Consider the following 17,046-nt stretch of genomic DNA (forward strand, 5'->3'; position numbering starts at 1 on the left):
GCACTAGGTAGGATGCCAAAAAAGAGGAGGTGAGTCAATTAGACTGCTTAAGTACCCAGCTCTCCACGGATCTAATCCTAGACATGCACACAACCATTGCCACACTTTAACTGAGTGATTTTTCAGGGAAAACCAATTCGTTTAAAACCATTTGGAAAGGTTATTAATTTTGAAAACGTTTTCGTTGCGGAAGCTTTGTTTTGTTAACGCGATATTTTGAAATCAAGTAACCTTTTTAAAACGCGCCCTAGAACTATTCAATTTCAAACCATTAAAACAATATCATATCTAAGATAACAAAACATACTAAAAATAATTAAAAATAATTAAAGCGACCTTATTACAAATTAAAAACCCGAAAACATAAAGGAAATAACCTAAAATCAAAGTGAAGGTATAAACACTTATTTTAAACAGTCCACATGGCCACTCTGAATCCCTCCAGCGAAGTCCACCGATCTAAGGCTCACCTGCAAAGATGGGAAAAAAGGGGGTGAGTTTGGAAAACTCAGTGTGTAAAGTATCCCAACCAGAGCCCAAATCACTTCAAGGTTTACTGGGCCTAAGCCCTATTCAGAAATCAGAGTTAACTGAGCCTTAGCCCATATCAATATTAATCTGGGTCATAGCCCCTTACAATATCAGAGTATACTGGGCCTAGCCCATATCAGTATCAATCTGGGCCGTAGCCCTATTACAAGTCGAGATATATTGGGTTTTGCCCATATTAACACAGTTGGGCCCATTTCAATACAGTTGGCCCATAACAAAACAGTCTCATATGATTAATGCACGATAACCCCATCCAACCTCGCACTTGCCTCCGTCCATCCCTACACTTCCTGTGGGGAATAAATCACCGACGCCATCCCTACACTTACAGTGTTAGCACCGGTTACGGCACTAACTATAATCCGCAGCAAAGCTGCTTATATCAGAATATGTGGTACAGCCACCAGAATGAGTTCTTCCTCCATAACAAAACCCAACCCCATGCAGTATGACATGTATGCAGAGAATATATAATTAACAAGGCATGCTTCAGAAAGACAGTCAGATTATAGCGTAAGAACAGTTATTTACCCTCGAAGGGCATAATCGTAAACTTACCCCTTTAAGGGTATTACGATAATTCTACCTTACAGAGGTATTTCAGTAATTTTATCAGTCTTTTTAGGGTTTCATGCTCATTACAGTTATTAACGTGTCTTCAGAATACTTACTGGACGTTTTTACCGAAATAGGCCCGTTAGCCCATTACCCAATTTCGGCCCATCGAAGCCCAAATATACCGAAGTGCAGGAAATTGTGCACTCTGCAATCTTATCGTTGAAGTTACCAAAATTATCAATACAAACAATCTCACGAGCGCTCGCACGCTCGCAAGTTCTCGAAATGCCGGCTTTTCAGCTTCTGCCGATCTAGTCTACTAGTGGGTGTCGTTTACACAACTAATTGGTGACAACTGCTACCGAAATCTCCCATGATATCTTACAATCAATCACTAGACATATCAGATCCAAAATACAATGGCAACCATCATAAACTTACTTACCATAATCGGCCATCGATACCTATGGCCCTTGAGATCCTACCTTTGCCAAAACTAGAAACTAGATCTAGATCTAGTCGTTCCACTTGTCCAAGCCTTCAATCAGTAGCCTCTGGATCACACTAACACCAAAAAAAATCAATTGTTACAACCCTTAGAGCCTTAAGCTCCAATCGACAGCCTCCCTATGCCTTTAGGGATTTCATCTTTTCTAAAACCCGAAATAAAGAATAGATTTGAGTACCTACCTCAGGTTCTTTCAACCAAAACAATTCCACTTCAGTTTCTACTCAGATCTGATGCAGATCTAGCCCTTAAACACTAGCAAATATCGAATCTTATAGATCTAAAGATTTGGCTATACGTCCCTAAAAACTATGGTGTTTTCGGCTTTTAGAACTGTGAAGAGGAAGATGATTTGGTATGGTGGTTTTTGCAGTGGTATTGCCAACAGGGGTTGAGGTTTAGAGGATGTGAAAATCGACCAAAAGAGATGAAGAAAATAGGAGGATTTTGGCTAGAAGAAATTGGCACAAGAAACAACTTTCGGGTTTTTGACTTTTATGGCAATCGGCTATAGAGGTTTAGAAAAGAACGGGAATGAAAGAGGAGATGAGTAGAATGGTAGGAATGTTTCAGCTAGAGAAGAAAAGAAGGAGAAAAAGAAAATAGAAGAAGAGAGGAGAAGAGAAGGAAGAATTCGGCACTCAAGAGATCTAACTTTACGTTTTTGTCTTTTTGCGACACTGAGAAGAGAATAGAATGAAAGGGAAGGCTTTAGGTGGCTAACCCTAATTCGACAAAACAAAAAGAAAATAAAGCTTGCCCTAATGGCCATTCAAACCCACCGCCCAACCTTCCTAAAGCCCTAGCCGAATTTCCACTTAAGCTCTATCACATGCCTAGCACATGCACAAAAAAAAAGTAATAATATGGTTACCTTGTGACTTGAACTCTGGCTCCCCCTAAACATCCACATGTCACTCCCCAAACACCTAGGTGGTGCCACATGCCACTTTTCCACAGATCTTTTTGTGTCCTATTTTACCACCTCAATTTTAAAAGCCCATATTGCCAGAACCCTCTCTCTCCAAAATTAAAATTCAAGAATTACATCGAATTAAATTTACTCTTGGGCCTTTTTTCCCACACCATAAACCCTTCGTAATTTATTTAATTACTAAACTAAACATACGAAATAATAATAACATCCAAATTATTTGGGCCATTTTCCATCCGAACCTAGACTCAAGGCCTAATACTTCCAGGCCCAAAAATTGGGGCGTTACAACTCTACTCCCCTTAAAGAAATTTTGTCCTCGAAATTTTCAAACTATCAACTAACCATATTACTCAAGTCAAACCATTATGCTTCTGCTGCGCACTCTAATTAAAAATAATTCTTAGTACGACCCAGAATGTCTAATTACCAAAGTAAAAAAATATCTATCAAGTACGCATACAACTCGTAACACACACTTAAATAAAATAAGCTTGGCAATCTTGTACTCGATGCTCCTTGGACCCACATCTAAAGCATGCTCCTGTCTTCCTATGGCATTCACCCAGATGACGCCCATTGCAGTTCTTACAGGTTGGAAAGTTTGGTTGTATCTTAACATGTTTCACAGAACGAGGCTCAGTCTTCTGAGAACTCGAATCATTCCTCTTCTTACACTCCAAGCACCCTGCTTGAAGCGTTTCCCTAATTTCCTTAACCTTGGTCTCCAATACTTCCTCTACCACTTTCCTTACTAACTCGGCCAGCGCCTCAGTCCCAAGCTCTGAGTTACCGCTATGCGAAGTTGGCAGACTTCACTTACCCTCAGAATCCATATGAACACTCTACATTATCAGCATGCATAACAATAACTACCAACATCTCGATTCAAAAATTTTAGTATTTATACAGATGTCCTATGCATAAAGAGCATTTCAAAGTTCTTGTTTTCGCAGTATCGTATCCTAGCTACAGTCTCAATCTTCTAAAGTTTTCAGTTTTCCCTACTGTCTCAGTTTCTACAGTTTCAGTATTACCCTAACTATAGAATCATAGTAGGGTCTCAATACTATCTATAGTAGTATAGCAATATATCAGTACAGTACAGAATAAAAAATACTTACAGACTTGGTGTCAGGGATTCAGTGTGCCACTTCTTCGGTTATCAAATTTCAGAAACCCAGAAAAACTTAAACCATTTTAAGATTGAACCTTAAAACATGTATACCTTGTAAAATATCTTTGAAAAGAATTTTGCAAAACCGTTTCCAAAATACCCTTATTGGGCCTAAGTTTAGCAAAGTTTTTTGAAAAGCTGTTTGGACCTTGATCCACAGCCGAGTTGTTGCAACCGGGCTCTGATACCACTAAATGTAACACCCCAAACTCGGCCCAGACGTTACGACCGAATCCGACGTGTCACATTGAAGCATTACTAGAAAAGTCATGTTTTATCTAAAGTCTTTCTTAGTGTTTAAAGAATATCTTCATTATAGATTAAAGTGATTGGGAGCTATGCACCAAGTAGGATGCCAGAAAAGAGGAGGTACTGCTTAAGTACCCAGCTCTCTACGGATCCAATCCTAGACATGCACATAACCATTGCCACACTTTAACTGAGTGATTGTTTAGGGAAAACCAATTCGTTTAAAACTATTTGGAAAGGTTATTAATTTTGAAAATGTTTTCGTTGCAGAAGCTTTGCTTTGTTAACGCGATATTTTGAAATCAAGCAACCTTTTTAAAATGCGCCTTAGAGATATTTAATTTCAAACCATTAAAACAATATCATATCTAAGCTAACAAAACATACTAAAAACAATTAAAAATAATTAAAGCGGCCTTATTTCAAATTAAAAACCCGAAAACATAAAGGAAATAATCTAAAATAAAAGTGAAGGTATAAACACTTATTTTAAACAGTCCACATGGTCACTCTGAATCCCTCCAGTTCCAAGTCCACCGATCTAAGGCTCACCTGCAAAGATGGGAAAAAGGGGGTGAGTTTGGAAAACTCAGTGTGTAAAGTATCCCAACCAGAGCCCAAATCAGTTCAAGCTTTACTGGGCCTAAGCCCTATTCAGAAATCAGAGTTAACTGGGTCTTAGTCCATATCAATATTAATCTGGGCCATAGCCCCTTACAATATCAGAGTATATTGGGCCTAGCCCATATCAGTATCAATCTGGGCCGTAGCCCTATTACAAGTCAAGATATATTGGTCCTTGCCCATATTAACACAGTTGGGCCCATTTCAATACAGTTGGCCCATAATAAAACAGTCTCATATGATTAATGCACGATAACCCCATCCAACCCTGCACTTGCCTCCGTCCGTCCCTACACTTCCTGCGGGGAATAAATCACCGATGCCATCCCTACACTTACAGTGTTAGCACCGGTTCGACACTAACTATAATCCGCAGCAAAGCTGCTTATATCAGAATATGTGGCACAGCCACCAGAATGAGGTATTCCTCCATAACAAAACCCAACTCCATGCAATATGACATGTATATAGAGAATATATAATTAACAAGGCATGTTTCAGAAAGACAGTCAGATTATAGCATAAGAACAATTATTTACCCTCGAGAGGCATAATCGTAAACTTACCCCTTTAGGGGTATTACGGTAATTCAACCTTACAGAGGTATTTCAGTAATTTTATCAGTCTTTTTAAGGTTTCATGCTCATTACAGTTATTAACGTGTCTTCAGAATACTTACTGGACGTTTTTACCGAAATAGGCCCGTTAGCCCATTACCCAATTTTGGCCCATCGAAGCTCAAATATACCGAAGTGCACAAAATTACGCACTCTGCAATCTTACCTTTGAAGTTACCAAAATTATCAACACAAAAAATCCCACGAGCGCTCGCACGCTCGCAAGTTCTCGAAATACCGGCTTTTCGGCATTTCGACTTTTCGACTTTTACCGATCTAGTCTACTAGTGGGTGTCGTTTACACACCTGATTTGCGACAACTGCTACCGAAATCTCCCATGATATCCTACAATCGGTCACTAGACATATCAGATCAAAATACAATGGCAACCATCCTAAACTTACTTACCATAATCGGCCATCAATACCTATGGCCCTTGAGATCCTTCCTTTGCCAAAACTAGAGACTAGATCCAGATCTAGTCGTTCCACTTGTCCAAGCCTTCGATCAGCAGCCTCTAGATCACACTAACACCAAAACAAATCAATTGTTACAACCCTTAGAGCCTTAAGCTCCAATCGATAGCCTCCCTATGTCTTTAAGGATTTCGACTTTTCTAAAACCCGAAATAAAGAATAGATTTGAGTACCTACTTCAAGTTCTTTCAACCAAAACGATTCCACTTCAGTTTCTACTCAGATCTGATGCAGATTCAGCCCTTAAACACTAGCAGAAATTGAATCTTAGAGATCTAAAGATTCGGCTATACGTCCCTAAAAACTATGGTGTTTTTGGCTTTTGGAACTGTGAAGAGGAAGATGATTTGGTATGGTGGTTTTTGCAGTGGTATTGCTGATAGGGGTTAAGGTTTAGACGATGTGAAAATCGACCAAAAGAGATGAAGAAAATATGAGGATTTTGGCTAGAAGAAATCAGCATAAGAAATAACTTTTAGGTTTTCGGCTTTTATGGCAATCGGCTATAGAGGTTTAGAAAAGAATGGGAATGAAAGAGGAGATGAGTAGAATGGTAGGAATGTTTCAGCTAGAGATGAAAAGAAGGAGAAAAAGAAAATAGAAGAAGAGAGGAGAAGAGAAGGAAGAATTCGGCACTCAGGAGATCTAACTTTGCGTTTTCTGCTTTTTGCGACATTGAGAAGAGAATAGAATGAATGGGAAGGATCTAGGTGGCTAACCCTAATTCGGTAAAAAAAAAGAAAATAAATCTTGCCTTAATGGCCATTCAGACCCACAGCCCAACCTTCCTAAAGCCCTAGCCGAATTTCCATTTAAGTTCTATCACATGCCTGGCACATGCACAAAAAAAAAGTAACAATACACTTACCTTGTGACTTGAACTCTGGCTCCCCCTAAACATCCACACGTCACTCCCCAAACACCTAGGTGGCGCCACATGCCAATTTTCCATAGATCTTTTTGTGTCCTATTTTACCACCTCAATTTTAAAAGCCCATATCGCCAGAACCCTCTCTCTCCAAAATTAAAATTCAGGAACTGCCTCGAATTAAATTTACTCTTGGGCCTTTTTTCCCACACCATAAACCCTTCATAATTTATTTAATTACTAAACTAAACATACAAAATAATAATAACATCCAAATTATTCGGGCCGTTTTCCACTCGAACCCAGAGTCAAGGCCCAATACTTCCAGGCCCAAAAATTGGGGCGTTGCATAACTATTTGTTGAATTCATATATCTTATCTTAACATGTTATTTGCTTGAGTGAATTACAAACTTGTTGAGCATGTGTTTGATGTGCCATTTTAAGTTAAGTATAGCATTTTACATTTGAAATCACTAAGCATGTTTGTACTTATGCGCTGTTGTTTTTGTGTATAGATCGCACCTTTGGACAATTGAAGCCCAACACCCCTTTTGGAGCATCACATTATCATGAAGACTAAAAGAGTATGAAATTTTCATATTTATGTATTGTGACATGTACTTAGGGCATAACATGTATAAATATGCTTATTTCATATGCCATTTAGTACTTTGAGCTTTGGTTATGATGTAGTAGTTGAAAGCTTAACCAATTTTTTAAATTTATGGATATGAAACTTTCACTTTGCATGCGTGCATATAGACCTCCAATATTTGGAGCTATTATTTGGGGATGATTTAACTTATTTTGAATGGTTTCAAAAAAGTCTTATTATGCTAGTCATGATTTATATGTATTGATGGATCATTATTTAGTTTAAACATGTCTAATAGGGAATTTTGCTTGTATAATGTCGATCTTCAAGTCTATTTCATGTTTTCCATGTTTGGAGGTGTTTCATGATTTAAATTTTTAGTGTTGAGACAAGTGCATTTTAAGTTAATTTTTAGCTATAGGGGTCAGGGTTTCGATACTTGGCCCCTATGGTATCACAACAAGTGAGGCAAAAAGCCAAAATCTATAGTAACAGGGAGAAGTATTTGTTGGAAAAACGGATTTGGAAAATGCAATGAAAAATAAATTTAAAGAAAAACCAGAGTTTTAAAAAAAATTCAAAATAAGATTTTGGTTGAGATATCTAAAGTAATAAACACTTAATCAAAATTGAAACTTTTCGATTTGTCTAAGATGAATGCTTCGACTAAGTAGTATTCTTCGCTATTCTCAAGCTCACGTCTATCAAGTGTAGGCTCGTTTTGAATCAAAAAAATTTTCACAAAATTTACTAGTTGGGTAATTTTGTAATTTCTCTAAATTTTTGGGTCAAGTTGTAAATCAGAAAAATATCTTTAGAAATTTTTTCGAATAATCTCTTGAGAGAATTTTCTCTTTACAACTTTCTCTTGAAGTCACGTGTGTGTAAATAATGACCCAAGACTCTTTTTATATAGGGAGAGTTTAGAGAGTTCAACTATGGTTAAACTTAATCACTTTTAATATGAAATTCATAAAATATTTATTAAGATAAATATTAGATTGAATTTAAAATTAAATCTTATTAAAATAATAGAATTTTTATCTACAAGATAAACATTAAATTAAATTTAATATTAAGATAACCATTTTAATATTAAATTAATAAAATACTATTAAGATAAGTATTAAATTAAATTTAATAATAAATTATTAAAATAATATTATTTTTAGAATAATTAATTTGAAATGAAATTCTCTGGTAGAATCCCAGTAGGATTGTAACTCTTCCATTGCTCAACCACCAATGATCAACCGCCACCGGCCATCGAGACCATTGTCGCAGCCATTAACACCGCCGTGTTCAATGATGTAAGGTGACACCCTTATGGCACCCCGAGCTGATTCAACTACTGTTGATTTGGTCCGGGTCAAGGACAATCCAACCGGTCCGGTCTAGCCACCAGTTGAACTATCGACTTGGTTTCACATAGCGGGCCTGGTTTGACTAGTTGTTGGGTCTTGATCTCAGTTTTAGGCTCCTGAGCCCAATTTGCGATCTCAAGTTCAATTACCAATTGGACTAATTGTTTGACTTGAAAATTAATTTCCAAAAATACCATATTAATTTTAATTAATTTGATTAATTTAATTTTCCTTGGTCAAAATTAATTTTTCCAAAAATCACTTAGACTTTCCAAATTAATTTTTCAAGAAAATTCTTTAATCAAATTCTCTAGTTGAACAATTCTTACAACTACCTAATTTAATTCCACATAGAATAAGTTGATTCAATTAAATTATTCTTGAAGTCATACAATTTTTTTTAATTCAAATGTAGTCTGATCAAACTTTTGTTGAGCTAGTGGAAGGACCAATTAGATATATACAATAAGGCTCTAGTGATTGCAATTATGTCTAGAAGAATCATTTCGATAATTCGCAATTACTTAATCATGGAGTTAGTCCACAATAAGTACCATCATTGAAAACTCCTGATACGATCCGCCTCGGAAGAGTCAAGTCGTATTAGTGTGCCCGATCGTTGACAAGAAGTTACGCTAGGTTTAATTGAAAGGTCGGATAATAGAAAGAAGGATATTGGTTTTGGTTCGAATTGGAATAGGTAAGAAGAATTGAAAGTTTGGATTTAGGGTCCGAGTAGGTGTAGATGAATAAATTGGTTCAATTAGGTAAGGGGAATTGAAGAAATGGACGTAATGGTATGAAGGGTAAGAACGAAATGGTATTATGAAATGGTACGAATGGAATGGCCGGTTTAGGTACAATTTTGGTAAATAGAGAACTGGAGTTGAACAAAAAGTGCAAACAAGAACCAATACCGATTTAGTATCGACCCGTTGTTTATAGGCTCTTTTAGTTCGGTTTGGGTATGGTAAAGGAAAACCTCAACCCACTATCTAACAAGATAGGAACCTCGGTATGTTTGAACGCCATGCTACGAGTAGTGATAAGTTCGGTTTCGACAAAGGACAACGATTGACACAACTAGAACGCTAGGAAGCCAATCGAATCTTTGAACGAAATTTGAGAAAAGTTTTGCCTCACAATTTTGGCAGCATAACATTAACAAAAGTCCAAAAGTTTTTTTTACAAAGAAAAATAACAAGTATTTATAGCCTAAAGACTAGCTAACCGAATGGACACTTTACATACTTAATAATTAAGTAAAAGTCTCATGAACGTATCTTGAAAATTCTAGAAAGAAGTCCTTTGATGTTCATGACCAGATTCGTCTATGGTGGAGATGTCTTGAAGGTTCTTCATGCTTAAGGAAATAAATCATGAATGAGAGACTCCCTTGGACATTAGCTAGGTTCAGCCAACTTGAGTAATTGAGGCAATCAATTCATGTTATTTGGTGAAAAGTTGGGAATTAATTGAGGAGACTTCATGAGCCAAATTAAGTGTGAATGCCGATTCTTGAAGAGTCCATAGATGTGAACACTTTGAATTGAAAGGCCATGCCATGTGAACGTAATGTGAACGGAATTTTAAGGTTCATGGAGGAAGATGCTCGGCCACATGTAGGAAGTAATGGGAAGCCTCATTTTAGCCGAATAGTCACTTGGAAAATGAAGAAGTAGCACACCATACATGAATGGAAACATTTATGAACCTTGAACACATTGAATGTGGCCATACATGCACTTAGCCGAACATGCACCTAGGAGATTCAAAGCTCTTAACCGTCCATGCACCTAAAAAAAAAAACATGTTGCTTCATGCTCCATATGTCCATTGAGTTTCTACAAGAAAATGTGAACACAAATGTAAACATTAAATTCAGTTATGACAAATTAATTAACATCAATAAACACTTTTAAGACATATTTAATAAAACTAATGTGAACTAAATTTAATATGTGGTTTATTAATTAACTAATTAATGAGCTTATTAAATAAAAACACTTTTAAGACATATTTAATAAAACTAATGCGAACTAAATTTAATATGTGGTTTATTAATAAACTAATTAATGAACTTATTAAATAAAAATTTAATAGCAGTCAAATGAAGTCAGAGTAGTCTTCATGAGCTAGAATTCAACTCATGAACTAAAACCGAGCTAGGCTTGGACTCATGAGCTAGTAGTGAGCTGGACCCGAGTTGGGGAACTGGAAGTGAGCTGATTCCAAGCTAGTGAGCTGGTTTTGAGTTGAATGGGAACTTGCTTGAGCTGGTGGTGAGCTCGATGAGCTGAGCTGGACTTGCAGGTAGTTGCATGGTGAGTTCAAGGAGCTGGAATTAGCTTTCTCGGAGTGTTCTAATAGCGTTTCATTCCAAAGTTGAGCTACAAAAGCTGTGATAGACTCCTTAAACTTCTTGGCTCGAGCTCGAGTGACAGGACCTTGTGGTAGCACCATAGAATCCTTGCTCGAACTAGCTGAACCATGGGGAGCGATCGCATCAACTCCTTATTGTATCCTCTTTACGAAAACAATTCATCTAACTGCTTTGTCCAATGACCTCGTCATGTGTATGTTACCTTCATATGATATCCTTGATTCCTCTGAGTTAAATCTGTTCACTCAGTACAATCCTATTTTATTTCATTGTCATCATTGCGTCTTCTTAATGATTAATATGATCACTGCCAACAAATGACTGTGATAAATTGCTCGTTCATCTTGGGTCCAGTCCAATGAATCATTCTACCAGTGAATACATTTATGTCACTACTCGTGGAGTCAACTGCTGCGATAGCCAAGACTAGTCATCTCCCCAATCGGAATTGTAGATGATATAATAATCCTTCTGAGTATTTGATTCAAATGCTCACTTCGATTCTTTTACAAGATTACAGACTTATTTAGATTATCTACTAAAGTAAGTTGACTTTCTCGCAATGTAAACGTTCTTACAATTCCACTTATCTTTAGTTTGAACTTAGACAATCAATGAACTTAGACATAAATACAAAAGAAAAAATAGTAAAATGTGAAATTAACTTTACTTATTTATTCATTGTTTAAATAGATAGAAAACTGTTACATGTTTACTACAATATGGGCACATTTCCCAATAGTATTCATATTTCTCCTTACTTGTACTAATACCACAATGTCAAGGTAGGATCATTACACTATTTTGGTGATTTTGAGTCTTCGAGGCTCATTTTCGCTCCTAGACATCTCCAAAGATATATAAATGGATTCTAAGTGGTTTTAACATGACTTTGAAATTCTAAAATTGATTTTACCCATATTTCATTATTTACATTGAATATTTAATTTCTTAAATAAATCAAAGAATATTGTCACGAGAGTGCTCCAGTGGCATAACCCATTCATATCAGTCGTCAGAACAGATGAGGGGTGCTAAATTGTTATTTTTTCTTATAAATAAAAATTCACTACAACAAAAATGATTTTTCATGATGTTTCAAAAGTGTCACAAAAACAATAGGAAAATGTCACGTAAAGTAAGCTTTTAGTTTAAAAATTTTGTGATATTTAGAAAACATCATAAAAAATTAGTCTAAAAACATCATAAAAATACTTTTAGTTTTTTTTCTTTAAAGTAATTGATGTGATTTCGAACACCAACACAATGTCAAATTCTGATGGGTTGATGAACGGAGTTAATGGGCTGAATCATCATGGCCCAATTGTGCAAGGAACGTCCAAAGTATTTCTAGATCCATTACAAATGCCAATTGGGCTGATTACGAGGGTCTGAGCCAAATGCTTCAGGGAATCTCTTAATGGGCTGATGCATTGACTCTAGGATAAAGCCCAAGCTAATCTTGTCCAAATTGGGCCGACCCCAAATCCTATGTTGGTTTATATGGTCTAAGTGTTGGACGAATATTCTGATGGGCCTAAATCAATCATTCGACTATTTTGATGCTTTTTACTCAATTCAAGTCTTTATTTTATTTAATAAGTTTGCATGTTGTTTTAATTCACAGACTTAATTATATTTTAAGTTCCAATTAAGTGTTATTATATGTCATGATGTTAATCTTGTGTTTAAGATGCCAAGTTTGTTTATTATTATTATTTGCATGTGGGTCACTTATGTCATGTTAAGACTGTAGTTTGAATTTAGTTATTGTCATGTTTATAAAGTGTCAAGTCAGTAGAGTCTTTGAACCGAATTCTAGTATGTTAATTGCATTGATTTCATCCCTTTTCATATGTATTTGTAAGAACTATTCGGTTGGCCAAATCAAGACTCTTCAAGCACCTTAATCAAAGCCGAATGCATGCACAAATTATGTTCAAAGAATTTTCAAATACATGCCATAACCTTAGTACATGTGATAGTTCGTATGGAGGACTACATGTACTTGTTGTGTGACAAAATTTAAGGCATGTGCATGGTGCATGGTTGGAGGATTGAAGAGGAGTTTAATATGATCGAATATCTTCTATACATACATGAACAACCAAGAGGGATGCGTTTTCATAAATGCGGCACAATGAATTATTATAAGCATGCACAATTGAGAAGATGAATCTACAAGATACATGCAAAGATTCAATAACCAACCAACCGTTAATGCGTCTAATAATTAAAGGTGCATGTCCCATGCAGGATACATGTTCAACCAGGGAGATGGAAAAGACTTTTGATGTTCATTCAAGCATTTGGAGATTTCTTCCAAGCTAAGAATGCATGCACTGTCCAAGGAAGAGGAATATGTCCATTTGAATGTTTAATGTACCTACTTAATCCATGAATGTCATTTAAAACCATACATGAACTTTATTATGACCTAATGTGGCTATTAGATTGCCTATTCCTATAAATAGCTTAACTCTGGTGATTTGTAAGGTTAAACCATTTTGAATATAAAATTTATTTGTGAGATAATTCTCTCTTGGTTCTTGATTGAACTATTGAACTTATCAACCTGTTTCTAGCGTTCACCTTTGTCTTATCACTCTATTCATCCATCTTGGAGTATGGCGACTTATTATACCAAGGTTCTGAGTAATTTTGCAAGTTAAGTGGGTCGAGTTCAATATAACTTTAGTTGCTTATATTGAAATAAATTTGGAACAAGGTTCCACCCCAATCGTTCCTATTTAAGAAAATCCTAAAAATTTTGCAAATTTTCCAACCATCGAGTATGAATCTCGTTGATATATTTTCGAGGTTCTACTCAAGTCTAGGAAATCACATCAGTAATGATAGAATTACAAAAGCGTCACAAAAACTATCACATTTCGTGACCTTTATATTCTGACTAAAATTAATGAAATGAATAAAAACATCATAAAAAATGAAAAACATTTAAAGTCATAATTTTATTATTAAAGTCACCAGAAATCATAACATAAATAAAGCAATAAATTTAATGCAAACACATAAAGTTTACAATTAGAAAAGTTAAATTCAAGTACTAATGTTCAAACAATAAAACGTAAAGCCACACACACACATAAAAGACAATGCAAGTGGTAATTGAAACTAACCTAAAGGCATACAAGGTTTGATGAACTAAATAGTGCAATCACGAAAATTGTCAACAAGACTACAACTTGGAGTCACATTAGTAGCTCTAACATTAGGTTGATGGGAGGAGTGATAATCAATGGCTTGCAATAGAAGAGGCATAACTGCTCCTAACTAAACCTGTGCAGTTAGGTCTTGAACCTTGGCTTGTAGATCTTGAACCATTCGCCATAAAATTGATGAATGGGGCATATTAGCCTGGGTCTCTAAAGCAAAAGACATATCAACATCCTAGAAATATGAATTTCCACCCCTATACATTTGGAAGAAGATGTTGTGTGTTAACCACATTTCCCCATCCTTTTTTATATCGAGGAAGAGAGCCCAAACCATGTTCCACAATTTCTAAATTTTTTAAATTGTTCGTTTTCTCTGGATCAAACGAATATTGCTCGCTCATATGTGTTATCTTTTTTTGAAAGTTCAAAATAAAATAAAGGAAACCTTAAATTCATATTCTACTCATTTTTAGTATATTCATTCATGCATAATATAATTATGAACCTTATTTAGCATGAAGCTTCTCCTTACAAATGTAATAAACTATTTAAAACAACCATACCTTACAATAATATACATCATGCCATATCTTACAAAGATATAGATTCATATTTTTAGCGTACTGGTTATGTTAAATAAAAACAAACAATAAAACTAATATGTATTACAATGGAAACTAACAAAAACAAGTTTATCGTAGGAGACAACAAATTGTTTCTTTTGAAGGATAAAGGACTTCTACATAGTAAAATTATAAGCATTAATACTAAATCTAATGCTAACAAAAGAGTGTATAATTCCAATCAAATTTGATACATAATTGTTCCAAATGATCATCAACATACACAAAAACCTACAATAATGGTTCTAGATTCAACTCCTAATAGTACATTGATAACTCTAGCATATAGAGTTATTTTATTACTCTTAAGCTTTTATTTCTATCAAGATAAGAGTTGTTTAGAGTATTTTTACAGTTGATTTAATTATGTTTACGTTAAGTAGTTAAATTTTGAAGCATTTATTTTAATAATGTATTTCTGCCAAATAAGATATTGAAAATGTGAATTTTTATCCTTGAAGGTGACTATTAGAACATTGGAAATATAAAGAAAAGAAGATGTTGAATTTTAACATCTGAAGCCCTATTGTTACAGCAAAATCATGGTATCAAGCCTGAAGAGAACAGATTGGAGAATGCCACATCAACTTTTGGGATAACCTATATCTTAGTCAAGTGCTGATGATGACTGAAAATCAAAAGGAATAGGGTTCTACAAAAATAAAAAGTCCCAAACACTTCTAAGAGGACAAAAATAGAATAGAAATAGGAGTTGACCTAACCTGCCATCTTCTGGGGATATAAATACCTCATTTTCAGAACATAAAGGGAGAGTCGACTGATACAAGTAAGAACATCCATATTTAGAATAAGAGAAGTTGGAAAAAAAGAAGATAAGAAGAGTAATAAAGAGAAGAACCAATTGAGGAGAATCACTTTATTGGGATTGAAATCTATTCCCTTTTTTATCTTCGCATTTTGTTTATTTTCTCTATTTTTCCAATGTTCTAATAGTCGCCTTCAAGGATAAAAATTCACATTTTCAATATCTTATTTGGCAGAAATACATTATTAAAATAAATGATTCAAAATTTAACTGCTGACTTTGAATGGTAATGAGTTAGAAAGAGAATGAATTAGGGTTTCTTAGATGGAAAGAAACCGTCCTTAGACCTCAAGACCCTAACCAAATCTGGAAAAACAAAACACAAACATATTTGTTAGAAGTGACTTTCAAGAAAAAAGCAACTATTTTGTGCAAGAATGTTTGAAAGAACAAGAAAAGATTAAAACTCCTAATTTTGATGTGTTTTTTGATTGAACAAGATAGCAGAACATCTTTCTTGAAGCAACTTTAACCTAGAACAAAAATCATTAAAATCAGCAAGCTAAAACAACAAGAACTAACTTAAATAAGTAAGAAATGATAAATTAAGGATAAAAAAAAAGATGACATCCTAATAAGCCTTGAAAACATTAAGAATCCACAACTCCTTTCAATATCTCTAATTCCCCCTCCAAGAAAGAGATCTTGACAAGAAAAAGCTTGAAGATGACTCAAGAGCAATTCTTGAAGAAAAACTCAGAGAATTATTATTAACTCAAAAAAATATAAATCAATTGTTTCTCTATAAGTGTGAACGTCCATGCTACTTATAGGCCCCCAAAATAAATTTTCCTAACCCTAATGGAATAACTAACATGACAAGTCACCAAATAAAAAAAATAAAATGGTTTGAAGTGTGGACTTTTCATGGAAAAGGAATCAAATGGGCTCTTCGGGTTGAATTATTATACGATGATCCACCTATTAAAATAAAATTAGACCTATAGTTTAAATATTTTACAATTTTGGTCACTTTGATAATTTGGTCTGATATTCAATTAAATTACTTTCTGAACTTCAGGATGGGCTTGTAGACATCTTAATGGGCCTTTTTTTTTCAAGAACTTGGTCTTGTGATCTATTTTCTCTCGAAATTGGCTTATTGAAGCTCATACATGAAATCCAATGCACCTTGGCTGCAAGATTCGGCTTCTTCGACCAAGATTTTCAAGATTCGAAATATTGATTTTCTTGATTCTTGAAATTGTCTGAAACAACAAAATCGGAACAAGATTCAGTTTCTTGATTTTCTTGAAAACAAGAAAGTGAAACTTGATTTCCTTTTTTGGTCGTGTGCGTATTTAGGGCTTTGGTAATGAAATCTTGGATGGTCTCGTTTAATCTTGCTCAGATTTGCTTGGACTTTAACCTCGTTATTGGGCCTTCAGGAAATTTGATCCCATCATATTCATGAGCTTGATTTTGGGCCTTGAGACTTGCATCATTCCCCCTTCCTCAAGAAGATTCGTCCTTAAATCTTTAGCTAAACAAAAAGAAAAAGGATTAGAAC

The sequence above is a fragment of the Gossypium hirsutum genome, chromosome A07 (genome assembly GCF_007990345.1).
Source record: "Gossypium hirsutum isolate 1008001.06 chromosome A07, Gossypium_hirsutum_v2.1, whole genome shotgun sequence".
Lineage (NCBI taxonomy): Eukaryota > Viridiplantae > Streptophyta > Magnoliopsida > Malvales > Malvaceae > Gossypium > Gossypium hirsutum.